This window comes from Stenella coeruleoalba (assembly GCF_951394435.1).
Source record: "Stenella coeruleoalba genome assembly, contig: scaffold_85, whole genome shotgun sequence".
Classification (NCBI taxonomy): Eukaryota; Metazoa; Chordata; class Mammalia; order Artiodactyla; family Delphinidae; genus Stenella; species Stenella coeruleoalba.
Genome location: NW_027646009.1, coordinates 1187154 through 1203011, shown reverse-complemented (window position 1 = coordinate 1203011; position 15858 = coordinate 1187154). Strand labels below are relative to the sequence as shown.

The 15858-nt window shown below is 43.9% G+C and overlaps 1 long non-coding RNA gene across 1 annotated transcript in view; it reads right to left on the bottom strand.

The window, feature by feature from the left end:
* Window positions 1-2352: 2352 nt before the first annotated feature.
* Window positions 2353-15858, bottom strand: part of LOC307181396 — a 531327-nt gene continuing 517821 nt past the window's right edge. Inside the window, exon 4 of the long non-coding RNA XR_013826654.1 lies at window positions 2353-2433. This is a non-coding gene — a long non-coding RNA (uncharacterized lncRNA). The remainder of the gene's footprint in view (window positions 2434-15858) is intronic.

Here is a 15858-nt window from a genome sequence, read left to right as displayed (position 1 = left end):
AAATTTAACTCTCATTTCCCACCAGGAAGAGGAATTAACCAAAGGCTCAGCGTGCCGGGCCGGAACAAGATTAGGGCCTGAAGACATCCTGCGGTGTTGCGGCCAGGTCACAAGAAAGCGAGTTGAAGAAAGGAGCTCAGGGGCACTGTAATTCACAAACCTGCAGAGTTATAAATGACAGCTATCGTCCAAAAATAGACTGAAGTAAGGCTGCCAAGAGGACTTGAAAGCGGGGCAGAATTGCAGGAAACCGATTTCAGGAGGTAGACTGGAATTGCATTGAAAGCATAGGAAAAGAGGCAGAACGTCCACAATGATGCACTTGGCCAAAAAGGGCGTATGCGTTTTTTCCTGAATATATTCAGGAAAAAACGCATACGCCCTTTTTGGCCAACCAAGCAAGCTTGCAAAGGAAATCTGCACTACAATGAAGTCTCACTTCCCCCCGGTCAAAAGGGCCATCTGAAAAAAGTGTAAAATCCAGAAAGGCAGGACAGGCCATGGAGAACTGGGAGCCTTGTTATGCTGATGGGCGGGATGTAAATTGCCAACAGACACTCGGGAGAAGTGTATGGTGTTTCCTGAAACATCTAAAATACAAAGCAACAGAGCCTAGGGCACTTCCACTTATGGTCCTATAGCTTAGGGAAATTAAAATCAAAAAGACACAGCCACCCCAAATTTTGGGACGCCTCTATTTACAAGAACCTCGTTTACAGTACAAGTTCAACATCGCAGAAAGTAAAAAATGGATAAAGAAGTTGTGGTATTTACTTACAATGCAGTATCACTCAGCCATGAAATCTATGTCATCAGGCCCATAGCAGCATAATGAGTGGATTCAGGTACGATGATTCTAACTGAAATAAGTCACACAGAAAAAGAAACATCATAAGATATCACTAATACAAGGAATGTAAACTTGGCTACACAGGAACTGAATTCCAAAACAGAACAGGGTCTCAAATTTAGAAACGCAACTTATGCTTGCTTAAGGGGAAAGGTGAGTTGGGGTGCTGCATAAAACCAGAGATTGAAATGAGCACAGATAAAGTTCCTTAAGCCAAATATGGAATAGACAAGAGCTACTCCTTGCTCAACGAAATGGACTCAACACCCCATACAAAACGCCTAAGAATGTACCTGACTAGTAAGTATCTTAAAACCTATGGATTGCTATGTCTCCAAATAGAATCAAGCGTGTGTACAGGGGCATAAACGCAGCAGTGATAGGATTGGAGAGGTTCGGTGAGCAAATGAAGACCCTTTGAAGTCATATTGCATGGTACCCATTCCACGGGTCTCAACTCTCCAGGTTTAAGGTATTCTTCCTTCAGCTAAAACATGCATGTGGAAGCCAGAGTATGATCAAACGTGTGATCGGGAGACATGCTCAAATATGTCTCAGTTTTCCTCCCCTGGTACTCGGGTGCAACATTCCAGACGCTTTACTAACACTCTCCCCACTTGGAGAGTCAGCGCCTTTAACGTCCTGTTTGGCCCAGTTTGCAATTTCTGCGGAAGATGAACAGGAATAGCGAGAACCAATGAGAGGCTAGCTGGAGGTGTCTGGACGGGCAAATTTAACTCTCATTTCCCACCAGGAAGAGGAAATAACCAAAGGCTCAGCGTGCCGTACCGGAACCAGATTAGAGCGTGAAGCCATCCTGCGGTGTTGCGGCCAGCTCAAAAGAAACCGAGTTGAAGAAAGGAGCTCAGGGGCACTGTAATTCACAAACCTGCAGTTATAAATGACAGCTTTCGTCCAAAAATATACTGAAGTAAGGCTGCCAAGAGGACTTGAAAGCGGGGCAGAATTGCAGGAAACCGATTTCAGGAGGTAGACTGGAATTGCATTGAAAGCATAGGAAAAGAGGCAGAACGTCCACAATGATGCACTTGGCCAAAAAGGGCGTATGCGTTTTTTCCTGAATATATTCAGGAAAAAACGCATACGCCCTTTTTGGCCAACCAAGCAAGCTTGCAAAGGAAATCTGCACTACAATGAAGTCTCACTTCCCCCCGGTCAAAAGGGCCATCTGAAAATAGTGTAAAATCCAGAAAGGCAGGACAGGCCATGGAGAACTGGGAGCCTTGTTATGCTGATGGGCGGGATGTAAATTGCCAACAACCACTCGGGAGAAGTGTATGGTGTTTCCTGAAACATCTAAAAAACAAAGCAACAGAACCTAGGGCACTTCCACTTATGGTCCTATAGCTTAGGGAAATTAAAATCAAAAAGACACAGCCACCCCAAAGTTTCGAACGGCTCTGTTTACAAGAACCTCGTTTACAGTACAAGTTCAACATCGCAGAAAGTGAAAAATGGATAAAGAAGTTGTGGTATTTACTTACAAAGCAATATCACTCAGCAATGAAATCTGTGTCATCTGGCCCTTAGCAGCACAATGAGTGGATTCAGGTATGTTGATTCTAACTGAAATAAGTCACACAGAAAAAGAAACATCATAAGATATCAGTAATACAGGGAATGGAAACTTGGCTACACAGGAACTGAATTACAGAACAGAACAGGGTCTCAAATTTAGAAAAACAACTTATGCTTGCTTAAGGGTAAAGGTGAGTTGGGGTGCTGCATAAAACCAGAGATTGCAATGAGCACAGATAAAGTTCCTTAAGCCAAATATGGAATAGACAACAGCTACTCCTTGCTCAACGAAATGGACTCAACACCCCATATTAAACGCCTAAGAATGTTCCTGACTAGTAAGTATCTTAAAACCTATGGATTGCTATGTCTCCGAAAGAGAATCAAGCATGTGTACAGGGGCATAAACGCAGCAGTGATAGGATTGGAGAGGTTCGGTGAGCAAATCAAGACCCTTTGAAGTCATATTGCATGGTACCCATTCCACGGGTTTCAACTACCCAGGTTTAAGGTATTCTTCCTTCAGCTAAAACATGCATGTGGAACCTAGAGTATGATCAACCATGTGATCGGGAGACGTGTTCAAATATGTCTCAGTTTTCGTACCCTGGTACTCGGGTGCAACATTCCAGACGCTTTACTAACACTCTCCCGACTTGGAGAGTCAGTCCCTTTAACCTCCTGTTTGGCCCAGTTTGCAATTTCTGCCGAAGATGAACAGGAATAGCGAGAACCAATGAGAGACTAGCTGGAGGTGTCTGGACGGGCAAATTTAACTCTCATTTCCCACCAGGAAGAGGAATTAACGAAAGGCTCAGCGTGCCGTGCCGGAACCAGATTAGGGCCTGAAGCCATCCTGCGGTGTTGCGGCCAGGTCACAAGAAAGCGAGTTGAAGAAAGGAGCTCAGGGGCACTGTAATTCACAAACCTGCAGAGTTATAAATGACAGCTATCGTCCAAAAATAGACTGAAGTAAGGCTGCCAAGAGGACTTGAAAGCGGGGCAGAATTGCAGGAAACCGATTTCAGGAGGTAGACTGGAATTGCATTGAAAGCATAGGAAAAGAGGCAGAACGTCCACAATGATGCACTTGGCCAAAAAGGGCGTATGCGTTTTTTCCTGAATATATTCAGGAAAAAACGCATACGCCCTTTTTGGCCAACCAAGCAAGCTTGCAAAGGAAATCTGCACTACAATGAAGTCTCACTTCCCCCCGGTCAAAAGGGCCATCTGAAAAAAGTGTAAAATCCAGAAAGGCAACAGTCCATTGAGAACTGGGAGCCTTCTTATGCTGATGGGCGGGATGTAAATTGCCAACAGACACTTGGGAGAAGTGTATGGTGTTTCCTGAAACATCTAAAAAACAAAGCAACAGAGCCTAGGGCACTTCCACTTATGGTCCTATAGCTTAGGAAAATTAAAATCAAAAAGACACAGCCACCCCAAAGTTTGGAATGGCTCTGTTTACAAGAACCTCGTTTACAGTACAAGTTCAACATCGCAGAAAGTGAAAAATGGATAAAGAACTTGTGGTACTTACGTACAATGCAGTGTCACTCAGCAATGAAATCTATGTCATCAGGCCCGTAGCAGCATAATGAGTGGATTCAGGTACGATGATTCTAACTGAAATAAGTCACACAGAAAAAGAAACATCATAAGATATCACTAATACACGGAATGTAAACTTGGCTACACAGGAACTGAATTCCAAAACAGAACAGGTTCTCAAATTTAGAAAACCAACTTATGCTTGCTTAAGGGTAAAGGGGAGTTGGGTTGCTGCATAAAACCAGAGATTGAAATGAGCACAGATAAAGTTCCTTAAGCCAAATATGGAATAGACAAGAGCTACTCCTTGCTCAATGAAATGGACTCAACACCGCATATTAAACGCCTAAGAATGTACCTGACTAGTAAGTATCTTAAAACCTATGGATTGCTATGTCTCCGAAAGAGAATCAAGCATGTGTACAGGGGCATAAACGCAGCAGTGATAGGATTGGAGAGGTTCGGTGAGCAAATGAAGACCCTTTGAAGTCATATTGCATGGTACCCATTCCACGGGTTTCAACTACCCAGGTTTAAGGTATTCTTCCTTCAGCTAAAACATGCATGTGGAACCTATAGTATGATCAACCATGTGATCGGGAGATGTGTTCAAATATGTCTCAGTTTTCGTACCCTGGTACTCGGGTGTAACATTCCGGACGCTTTACTAACACTCTCCCGACTTGGAGAGTCAGTCCCTTTAACCTCCTGTTTGGTCCAGTTTGCAATTTCTGCGGAAGATGAACAGGAATAGCGAGAACCAATGAGAGACTAGCTGGAGGTGTCTGGACGGGCAAATTTAACTCTCATTTCCCACCAGGAAGAGGAATTAACCAAAGGCTCAGCGTGCCATCCCGGAACCATATTAGGGTCTGAAGCCATCCTGCGGTGTTGCGGCCAGGTCACAAGAAAGCGAGTTGAAGAAAGGAGCTCAGGGGCACTGTAATTCACAAACCTGCAGAGTTATAAATGACAGCTATCTTCCAAAAATATACTGAAGTAAGGTTGCCAAGAGGACTTGAAAGCGGGGCAGAATTGCAGGAAACCGATTTCAGGAGGTAGACTGGAATTGCATTGAAAGCATAGGAAAAGAGGCAGAACGTCCACAATGATGCACTTGGTCAAAAAGGGCATATGCGTTTTTTCCTGAATATATTTAGGAAAAAACGCATACGCCCTTTTTGGCCAACCAAGCAAACTTGCAAATGAAATCTGCACTACAATGAAGTCTCACTTCCCCCCGGTCAAAAGGGCCATCTGAAAACAGTGTAAAATCCAGAAAGGCAGGACAGGCCATGGAGAACTGGGAGCCTTGTTATGCTGATGGGCGGGATGTAAATTGTCAACAGACACTCGGGAGAAGTGTATGGTGTTTCCTGAAACATCTAAGAAACAAAGCAACAGAGCCTAGGGCACTTCCACTTATGGTCCTATAGCTTAGGGAAATTAAAATCAAAAAGACACAGCCACCCCAAAGTTTGGGACGCCTCTGTTTACAAGAACCTCGTTTACCGTACAAGTTCAATATCACAGAAAGTGAAAAATGGATAAAGAACTTGTGGTACTTACGTACAATGCAGTATCACTCAGCAATGAAATCTATGTCATCAGGCCCGTAGCAGCATAATGAGTGGATTCAGGTACGATGATTCTAACTGAAATAAGTCACACAGAAAAAGAAACATCATAAGATATCACTAATACACGGAATGTAAACTTGGCTACATAGGAAATGAATTCCAAAACAGAACAGGGTCTCAAATTTAGAAAACCAACTTATGCTTGCTTAAGGGGAAAGGTGAGTTGGGGTGCTGCATAAAACCAGAGATTGAAATGAGCACAGATAAAGTTCCTCAAGCCAAATATGGAATACACAAGAGCTACTCCTTGCTCAACGAAATGGACTCAACACCGCATATTAAACGCCTAAAAATGTACCTGACTAGTAAGTATCTTAAAACCTATGGATTGCTATGTCTCCAAAAGAGAATCAAGCATGTGTACAGGGGCATAAACGCAGCAGTGATAGGATTGGAGAGGTTCGGTGAGCAAATGAAGACCCTTTGAACTCATATTGCATGGTACCCATTCCACGGGTCTCAACTCTCCAGGTTTAAGGTATTCTTCCTTCAGCTAAAACATGCATGTGGAACCTAGTGTATGACCAACCATGTGATCGAGAGACGTGTTCAAATATGTCTCAGTTTTCGTACCCTGGTACTCGGATGCAACATTCCAGACGCTTTACTAACACTCTCCCGACTTGGAGAGTCAGTCCCTTTAACCTCCTGTTTGGCCCAGCTTGCAATTTCTGTGGAAGATGAACAGGAATACCGAGAACCAATGAGAGACTAGCTGGAGGTGTCTGGACGGGCAAATTTAACTCTCATTTCCCACCAGGAAGAGGAATTAACCAAAGGCTCGGCGTGCCGTGACAGAACCAGATTAGGGCCTGAAGCCATCCTGCGGTGTTGCGGCCAGCTCACAAGAAAGCAAGTTGAAGAAAGGAGCTCAGGGGCACTGTAATTCACAAACCTGCAGAGTTATAAATGACAGCTCTCGTCCAAAAATATACTGAAGTAAGGCTGCCAAGAGGACTTGAAAGCGGGGCAGAATTGCAGGAAACTGTTTTCAGGAGGTAGACTGGAATTGCATTGAAAGCATAGGAATAGAGGCAGAACGTCCACAATGATGCACTTGGCCAAAAAGGGCGTATGCGTTTTTTCCTGAATATATTCAGGAAAAAACGCATACGCCATTTTTGGCCAACCAAGCAAGCTTGCAAAGGAAATCTGCACTACAATGAAGTCTCACTTCCCCCCGGTCAAACGGGCCATCTGAAAAAAGTGTAAAATCCAGAAAGGCAGGACAGGCCATGGAGAACTGGGAGCCTTGTTATGCTGATGGGCGGGATGTAAATTGCCAACAGACACTCGGGAGAAGTGTATGGTGTTTCCAGAAACATCTAAAAAACAAAGCAAAAGAGCCTAGGGCACTTCCACTTATGGTCCTATAGCTTAGGGAAATTAAAATCAAAAAGACACAGCCACCCAAAAGTTTGGGATGCCTCTGTTTACAAGAACCTCGTTTACAGTACAAGTTCAACATCACAGAAAGTGAAAAATGGATAAAGAAGTTGTGGTATTTACTTACAAAGCAATATCACTCAGCAATGAAATCTATGTCATCAGGCCCTTAGCAGCACAATGAGTGGATTCAGGTATGATGATTCAAACTGAAATAAGTCACACAGAAAAAGAAACATCATAAGATATCAGTAATACACGGAATGTAAACTTGGCTACACAGGAACTGAATTACAGAACAGAACAGGGTCTCAAATTTAGAAAACCAACTTATGCTTGCTTAAGGGGAAAGGTGAGTTGGGGTGCTGCATAAAACCAGAGATTGAAATGAGCACAGATAAAGTTCCTTAAGCCAAATATGGAATAGACAAGAGCTACTCCTTGCTCAACGAAATGGACTCAACACCCCATATTAAACGCCTAAGAATGTACCTGACTAGTAAGTATCTTAAAACCTATGGATTGCTATGTCTCCGAAAGAGAATCACGCATGTGTACAGGGGCATAAACGCAGCAGTGATAGGATTGGAGAGGTTCGGTGAGCAAATGAAGACCCTTTGAAGTCATATTGCATGGTACCCATTCCACGGGTCTCAACTCTCCAGGTTTAAGGTATTCTTCCTTCAGCTAAAACATGCACGTGGAACCCAGAGTATGATCAACCGTGTGAACGGGAGACGTGTTCAAATATGTCTCAGTTTTCCTCCCCTGGTACTCGGGTGCAACATTCCAGACACTTTACTAACACTCGGCCCACTTGGAGAGTCAGCACCTTTAACCTCATGTTTGGCCCAGTTTGCAATTTCTGCGGAAGATGAACAGGAATAGGGAGAACCAATGAGAGACTAGCTGGAGGTGTCTGGACGGGCAAATTTAACTCTCATTTCGCACCAGGAAGAGGAAATAACCAAAGGCTCAGCGTGCCATGCCTGAACCAGATTAGGGCCTGAAGCCATCCTGCGGTGTTGTGGCCGGCTCACAAGAAAGCGAGTTGAAGAAAGGAGCTCAGGGGCACTGTAACTCACAAACCTGCAGAGTTATAAATGACAGCTATCGTCCAAAAATAGACTGAAGTAAGGCTGCCAAGAGGACTTGAAAGCGGGGCAGAATTGCAGGAAACCGATTTCAGGAGGTAGACTGGAATTGCATTGAAAGCATAGGAAAAGAGGCAGAACGTCCACAATGATGCACTTGGCCAAAAAGGGCGTGTGCGTTTTTTCCTGAATATATTCAGGAAAAAACGCACACGCCCTTTTGGGCAACCAAGCAAGCTTGCAAAGGAAATCTGCACTACAATGAAGTCTCACTTCCCCCCGGTCAAAAGGGCCATCTGAAAAAAGTGTAAAATCCAGAAAGGCAGGACAGGCCATGGAGAACTGGGAACCTTGTTATGCTGATGGGCGGGATGTAAACTGCCAACAGACACTCCGGAGAAGTGTATGGTGTTTCCTGAAACATCTAAAAAACAAAGCAACAGAGCCTAGGGCACTTCCACTTATGGTCCTATAGCTTAGGGAAATTAAAATCAAAAAGACACAGCCACCCCAAAGTTTGGGACGCCTCTGTTTACAAGAACCTCATTTACCGTACAAGTTCAATATCACAGAAAGTGAAAAATGGATAAAGAACTTGTGGTACTTACATACAATGCAGTATCACTCAGCAATGAAATCTATGTCATCAGGCCCATAGCCGCATAATGAGTGGATTCAGGTACGATGATTCTAACTGAAATAAGTCACACAGAAAAAGAAACATCATAAGATATCACTAATACACGGAATGTAAACTTGGCTACACAGGAACTGAATTCCAAAACAGAACAGGGTCTCAAATTTAGAAAACCAACTTATGCTTGCTTAAGGGGAAAGGTGAGTTGGGGTGCTGCATAAAACCAGAGATTGAAATGAGCACAGGTAAAGTTCCTTAAGCCAAATATGGAATAGACAAGAGCTACTCCTTGCTCAACGAAATGGACTCAACACCCCATATTAAACGCCTAAGAATGTACCTGACTAGTAGGTATCTTAAAACCTATGGATTGCTATGTCTCCAAAAGAGTATCAAGCGTGTGTACAGGGGCATAAACGCAGCAGTGATAGGATTGGAGAGGTTCGGTGAGCAAGTGAAGACCCTTTGAAGTCATATTGCATGGTACCCATTCCACGGGTCTCAACTCTCCAGGTTTAAGGTATTCTTCCTTCAGCTAACACATGCATGTGGAACCCAGAGTATGATCAACCGTGTGAATGGGAGACGTGTTCAAATATGTCTCAGTTTTCCTCCCCTGGTACTCGGGTGCAACATTCCATACGCTTTACTAACACTCTCCCCACTTGGAGAGTCAGCGCCTTTAACCTCCTGTTTGGCCCAGTTTGCAATTTCTGCGGAAGATGAACAGGAATAGGGAGAACCAATGAGAGACTAGCTGGAGGTGTCTGGACGGGCAAATTTAACTCTCATTTCCTACCAGGAAGAGGAATTAACCAAAGGCTCAGCGTGCCGTGCGGGAACCAGATTAGGTCCTGAAGCCATCCTGCGGTGTTGCGGCCAGGTCACAAGAAAGCGAGTTGAAGAAAGGAGCTCAGGGGCACTGTAATTCACAAACCTGCAGAGTTATAAATGACAGCTATCGTCCAAAAATATACTGAAGTAAGGCTGCCAAGGGGACTTGAAAGCGGGGCAGAATTGCAGGAAACCGATTTCAGGAGGTAGACTGGAATTGCATTGAAAGCATAGGAAAAGAGGTAGAACGTCCACAATGATGCACTTGGCCAAAAAGGGCGTATGCGTTTTTTCCTGAATATATTCAGGAAAAAACGCATACGCCCTTTTTGGCCAACCAAGCAAGCTTGCAAAGGAAATCTGCACTACAATGAAGTCTCACTTCCCCCCGGTCAAAAGGGCCATCTGAAAAAAGTGTAAAATCCAGAAAGGCAGGACAGGCCATGGAGAACTGGGAGCCTTGTTATGCTGATGGGCGGGATGTTAATTGCCAACAGACACTCGGGAGAAGTGTATGGTGTTTCCTGAAACATCTAAAAAACAAAGCAACAGAGCCTAGGGCACTTCCACTTATGGTCCTATAGCTTAGGGAAATTAAAATCAAAAAGACACAGCCACCCCAAAGTTTGGGACGCCTTTGTTTACAAGAACCTCGTTTACCGTACAAGTTCAATATCACAGAAAGTGAAAAATGGATAAAGAACTTGTGGTACTTACGTACAATGCAGTATCACTCAGCCATGAAATCTATGTCATCAGGCCCATAGCAGCATAATGAGTGGATTCAGGTACGATGATTCTAACTGAAATAAGTCACACAGGAAAAGAAACATCATAAGATATCAGTAATACACGGAATGTAAACATGGCTACACAGGAACTGAATTCCAAAACAGAACAGGGTCTCAAATTTAGAAACCCAACTTATGCTTGCTTAAGGGGAAAGGTGAGTTGGGGTGCTACATAAAACCAGAGATTGAAATGAGCACAGATAAAGTTCCTTAAGCCAAATATGGAATAGACAAGAGCTACTCCTTGCTCAACGAAATGGACTCAACACCGCATATTAAACACCTAAGAATGTACCTGACTAGTAAGTATCTTAAAACCTATGGATTGCTATGTCTCCAAAAGAGAATCAAGCGTGTGTACAAGGACATAAACGCAGCAGTGATAGGATTGGAGAGGTTCGGTGAGCAAATGAAGACCCTTTGAAGTCATATTGCATGGTACCCATTACACGGGTCTCAACTCTCCATGTTTAAGGTATTCTTCCTTCAGCTAAAACATGCATGTGGAACCCAGAGTATGATCAACCGTGTGAACGGGAGACGTGTTCAAATTTGTCTCAGTTTGCCTCCCCTGGTACTCGGGTGCAACATTCCAGATGCTTTACTAACACTCTCCCCACTTGGAGAGTCAGCGCCTTTAACCTCCTGTTTGGCCCAGTTTGCAATTTCTGCGGAAGATGAACAGGAATAGGGAGAACCAATGAGAGACTAGCTGGAGGTGTCTGGACAGGCAAATTTAACTCTCATTTCCCACCAAAAAGAGGAAATAACCAGAGGCTCAGCGTGCCGTGCCAGAACCAGATTAGGGCCTGAAGCCATCCTACGGTGTTGCGACCAGGTCACAAGAAAGCGAGTTGAAGAAAGGAGATCAGGGGCACTGTAATTCACAAACATGCAGAGTTATAAATGACAGCTATCGTCCAAAAATATACTGAAGTAAGGCTGCCAAGAGGACTTGAAAGCGGGGCAGAATTGCAGGAAACCGATTTCAGGAGGTAGACTGGAATTGCATTGAAAGCATAGGAAAAGAGGCAGAACGTCCACAATGATGCACTTGGCCAAAAAGGGCGTATGCGTTTTTTCCTGAATATATTCAGGAAAAAACGCATACGCCCTTTTTGGCCAACCAAGCAAGCTTGCAAAGGAAATCTGCACTACAATGAAGTCTCACTTCCCCCCGGTCAAAAGGGCCATCTGAAAAAAGTGTAAAATCCAGAAAGGCAGGACAGGCCATGGAGAACTGGGAGCCTTGTTATGCTGATGGGCGGGATGTAAATTGCCAACAGACACTCGGGAGAAGTGTATGGTGTTTCCTGAAACATCTAAAAAACAAAGCAACAGAGCCTAGGGCACTTCCACTTATGGTCCTATAGCTTAGGGAAATTAAAATCAAAAAGACACAGCCACCCCAAAGTTTGGAATGGCTCTGTTTACAAGAACCTCGTGTACAGTACAAGTTCAATATCACAGAAAGTGAAAAATGGATAAAGAACTTGTGGTACTTACGTACAATGCAGTATCACTCAGCAATGAAATCTATGTCATCAGGCCCATAGCAGCATAATGAGTGGATTCAGGTACGATGATTCTAACTGAAATAAGTCACACAGAAAAAGAAACATCATAAGATATCACTAATACACGGAATGTAAACTTGGCTACACAGGAACTGAATTACAGAACAGAACAGGGTCTCAAATTTAGAAAACCAACTTATGCTTGCTTAAGGGGAAAGGTGAGTTGGGGTGCTGCATAAAACCAGAGATTGAAATGAGCACAGATAAAGGTCCTTAAGCCAAATATGGAATAGACAAGAGCTACTCCTTGCTCAACGAAATGGACTCAACACCCCATATTAAACGCCTAAGAATGTTCCTGACTAGTAAGTATCTTAAAACCTATGGATTGCTATGTCTCCAAAAGAGAATCAAGCATGTGTACAGGGGCATAAACGCAGCAGTGATAGGATTGGAGAGGTTCGGTGAGCAAATGAAGACCCTTTGAAGTCATATTGCATTGTACCCATTCCACGGGTTTCAACTACCCAGGTTTAAGGTATTCTTCCTTCAGCTAAAACATGCATGTGGAACCTAGAGTATGATCAACCATGTGATCGAGAGACGTGTTCAAATATGTCTCAGTTTTCGTACCCTGGTACTCGGGTGCAACATTCCAGACGCTTTACTAACACTCTCCCGACTTGGAGAGTCAGCGCCTTTAAACTCCTGTTTGGCCCAGTTTGCAATTTCTGCGGAAGATGAACAGGAATAGGGAGAACCAATGAGAGACTAGCTGGAGGTGTCTGGACGGGCAAATTTAACTCTCATTTCCCACCAGGAAGAGGAATTAACCAAAGGCTCAGTGTGCCGCGCCAGAACCAGATTAGGGCCTGAAGCCATCCTGCGGTGTTGCGGCCAGCTCACAAGAAAGCGAGTTGAAGAAAGTAGCTCAGGGGCAATGTAATTCACAAACCTGCAGAGTTATAAATGACAGCTATCGTCCAAAAATATACTGAAGTAAGGCTGCCAAGAGGACTTGAAAGCGGGGCAGAACTGCAGGAAACCGATTTCAGGAGGTAGACTGGAATTGCATTGAAAGCATAGGAAAAGAGGCAGAACGTCCACAATGATGCACTTGGCCAAAAAGGGCGTATGCGTTTTTTCCTGAATATATTCAGGAAAAAACGCATACGCCCTTTTTGGCCAACCAAGCAAGCTTGCAAATGAAATCTGCACTACAATGAAGTCTCACTTCCCCCCGGTCAAAAGGGCCATCTGAAAAAAGTGTAAAATCCAGAAAGGCAGGACAGGCCATGGACAACTGGGAGCCTTGTTATGCTGATGGGCGGGATGTAAATTGCCAACAGACACTCGGGAGAAGTGCACGGTGTTTCCTGAAACATCTAAAAACCAAAGCAACAGAGACTAGGGCACTTCCACTTCTGGTCCTATAGCTTAGGGAAATTAAAATCAAAAAGACACAGCCACCCCAAAGTTTGGGACGCCTCTATTTACAAGAACCTCGTTTACAGTACAAGTTCAACATCGCAGAAAGTAAAAAATGGATAAAGAAGTTGTGGTATTTACTTACAATGCAGTATCACTCAGCCATGAAATCTATGTCATCAGGCCCGTAGCAGCATAATGAGTGGATTCAGGTACGATGATTCTAACTGAAATAAGTCACACAGAAAAAGAAACATCATAAGATATCACTAATACAAGGAATGTAAACTTGGCTACACAGGAACTGAATTCCAAAACAGAACAGGGTCTCAAATTTAGAAACGCAACTTATGCTTGCTTAAGGGGAAAGGTGAGTTGGGGTGCTGCATAAAACCAGAGATTGAAATGAGCACAGATAAAGTTCCTTAAGCCAAATATGGAATAGACAAGAGCTACTCCTTGCTCAACGAAATGGACTCAACACCCCATACTAAACGCCTAAGAATGTACCTGACTAGTAAGTATCTTAAAACCTATGGATTGCTATGTCTCCGAAAGAGAATCAAGCATGTGTACAGGGGCATAAACGCAGCAGTGATAGGATTGGAGAGGTTCGGTGAGCAAATGAAGACCCTTTGAAGTCATATTGCATGGTACCCATTCCACGGGTTTCAACTACCCAGGTTTTAGGTATTCTTCCTTCAGCTAAAACATGCATGTGGAACCCAGAGTATGATCAACCATGTGATCGGGAGACGTGTTCAAATATGTCTCAGTTTTCCTCCCCTGGTACTCGGGTGCAACATTCCAGATGCTTTACTAACACTCTCCCCACTTGGAGAGTCAGCGCCTTTAACCTCCTGTTTGGCACAGTTTGCAATTTCTGCGGAAGATGAACAGGAATAGCGAGAACCAATGAGAGGCTAGCTGGAGGTGTCTGGACGGGCAAATTTAACTCTCATTTCCCAACAGGAAGAGGAAATAACCAAAGGCTCAGCGTGCCGTACCGGAACCAGATTAGGGCCTGAAGCCATCCTGCGGTGTTGCGGGCAGGTCACAAGAAAGCGAGTTGAAGAAAGGAGCTCAGGGGCACTGTAATTCACAAACCTGCAGAGTTATAAATGACAGCTATCGTCCAAAAATATACTGAAGTAAGGCTGCCAAGAGGACTTCAAAGCGGGGCAGAATTGCAGGAAACCGATTTCAGGAGGTAGACTGGAATTGCATTGAAAGCATAGGAAAAGAGGCAGAACGTCCACAATGATGCACTTGGCCAAAAAGGGCGTATGCGTTTTTTCCTGAATATATTCAGGAAAAAACGCATACGCCCTTTTTGGCCAACCAAGCAAGCTTGCAAAGGAAATCTGCACTACAATGAAGTCTCACTTCCCCCGGGTCAAAAGGGCCATCTGAAAAAAGTGTAAAATCCAGAAAGGCAGGACAGGCCATGGAGAACTGGGAGCCTTGTTATGCTGATGGGCGGGATGGAAATTGCCAACAGACACTCGGGAGAAGTGTATGGTGTTTCCTGAAACATCTAAAAAACAAAGCAACAGAGCCTAGGGCACTGCCACTTATGGTCCTATAGCTTAGGGAAATTAAAATCAAAAAGACACAGCCACCCCAAAGTTTGGGACGCCTCTGTTTACAAGAACCTCGTTTACAGTACAAGTTCAACATCGCAGAAAGTGAAAAATGGATAAAGAAGTTGTGGTATTTACTTACAAAGCAATATCACTCAGCAATGAAATCTGTGTCATCAGGCCCTTAGCAGCACAATGAGTGGATTCAGGTATGATGATTCTAACTGAAGTAAGTCACACAGAAAAAGAAACATCATAAGATATCAGTAATACACAGAATGTAAACTTGGCTACACAGGAACTGAATTACAGAACAGAACAGGGTCTCAAATTTAGAAAAACAACTTATGCTTGCTTAAGGGGAAAGGTGAGTTGGGGTGCTGCATAAAACCAGAGATTGAAATGAGCACAGATAAAGTTCCTTAAGTCAAATATGGAATAGACAAGAGCTACTCCTTGCTCAACGAAATGGACTCAACACCGCATATTAAACGCCTAAGAATGTACCTGACTAGTAAGTATCTTAAAACCTATGGATTGCTATGTCTCCGAAAGAGAATCAAGCATGTGTACAGGGGCATAAACGCAGCAGTGATAGGATTGGAGAGGTTCGGTGAGCAAATGAAGACCCTTTGAAGTCATATTGCATGGTACCCATTACACGGGTCTCAACTCTCCAGGTTTAAGGTATTCTTCCTTCAGCTAAAACATGCATGTGGAACCCAAGTATGATCAACCATGTGAACGGGAGACGTGTTCAAATATGTCTCAGTTTTCCTCCCCTGGTACTCGGGTGCAACATTCCAGACGCTTTACTAACACTCTCCCCACTTGGAGAGTCAGCGCCTTTAACCTCCTGTTTGGCCCAGTTTGCAATTTCTGCGGAAGATGAACAGGAATAGCGAGAACCAATGAGAGACTAGCTGGAGGTGTCTGGACGGGCAAATTTAACTCTCATTTCCCACCAGGAAAAGGAAATAACCAAAGGCTCAGCGTGCCGTGCCGGAA